Source organism: Crocodylus porosus, unplaced genomic scaffold (genome assembly GCF_001723895.1).
Source record: "Crocodylus porosus isolate Cpor-Errol unplaced genomic scaffold, CroPor_comp1, whole genome shotgun sequence".
Lineage (NCBI taxonomy): Eukaryota > Metazoa > Chordata > Crocodylia > Crocodylidae > Crocodylus > Crocodylus porosus.
In genome coordinates, this window is record NW_017728921.1 from 1,199,958 (window position 1) to 1,201,545 (window position 1,588).

A 1,588-nucleotide genomic window follows, 5' to 3' on the forward strand; every position below is an offset into this window, starting at 1 on the left:
GAGAAAGCACGAGGCCATGAGAATTGAGAAGGCCGAAACGGTCCCGCATTACCGAGAGGCTCTGGCTGCAGTTCTCCTCGCACGTCTTCTTTTATGCACCCCCTGCCCATGGCCCCTCCTGGCCTGAGCCGAGCTGTCTGTCCCCCAGACCAGAAAGGAGGTGCTCGCCAGGAGGGACTGGGTAACAAGCCATCGTCTTCTCATTCCCCCACTCAAGTCTCCGAGCAGAGTTTTGCTGGCTGCCATCCACAGGCTTGACTCGTTTGGGGCCGGCATGGTCTGCTTGGTGTTCCTTTCTGGATTCCTTGTTGTTAACTCGTGACCTCGTTCCTTTCCCTGCTTACTTCCCCCAAAGTCAGTTATGTTTCCAATTGCCCCCTCTTTTAAAGGTGGTTTATAGTGTTTCCTTGTGAGCGTAAACCCACACTTCCCCATGACGTAACAAACAAGTCTTTGAAAGACAGTGGCAGGCAGCAGATGCTGAAAGGGAGAGTGAACAGGGAAGGAAATGGGTTTTTTTCCTCACTGTTCCTCTCCCCCCTGCAGCCTCTAGCATTTAAGGTCTAGGAAGGTCTGATTCGGGGATTGTATTCCTCATTCCGATATTCAACAGCTACCAATGCCCCTTTCCTCCAGGAATGTCCCCCAGCCCTTTTGAATTCACATCTGGTAGCGATGAGTTCCACACTCCAGTGACATGCTGAGTGAAAAAACTGTGTTTTGTTCTTTCTAAACTTAATGCCTACTAGTTTCATTTTGTGACCCCTAGCTTTTGTACTGTGAGAGAGAGTAAATGATAAATCCCTACTGACTTTCGCTTCGCCATTTAGTTGTAAACCCTTGTCCTGTGTTCCCCTTAAGGGTCTCTCTTTCTAAACTGAACAGGCTTGGCCTCTTTAGTATCTCCTTACACAGAAGCCCCTCCATACCTTTCACCATCCTTGTTGCCCGTCTCTGGACCTTTTCTAGTTTTTCTGTGTCCTTTTGTGGTGTGAGGACCAGAACTGGGCACAGCATTCAAGATGCACTGTGGATTTATAAAGAGCAATATGCACCCTGGATTTATAAAGAGACATGATGATACTTTCAGTTCTGTTAATAATTCCCTTAATAAAATAACTCCATCCTCTCCCTGCTGGTCTGAAAGGAACCGCAGGAGAGTTCTTTCATGAGCCCCCGGGGTTCTGTGACTTCGGTTTTGTGTGAACACCAGGGAGCCATTGGCAACATGACACCTGGAGCGTAGTTCAGAAAGGTGCTCTCTCAAGCACATAGAGGTGGTCAACGTGCTGGCTGTAGTTTGCGTAAGAGAAGGGAGGGATTAGAATCTCATACAGGGTTTTCTAGAAGCTACATAACCTGGGTTGTCCATACGTGTTGTTCACCTCCATCAGTAGTTGGCTTAGTGCCTGGATAGAGTTATAGAGTCATAGGATCAATGAGTCGGAAGGGACCTAGACAGATCATTGAGTCCGACCCCCTGCCATGGGCAGGAAGGAGCACTGGGGGTGGCAGGGGTCATAAGACCCCAGCCAGGTGCCTGTCCAGTCTCCTCTTGAAGATCTCCAGGGAAGGTGAGAGCACCACC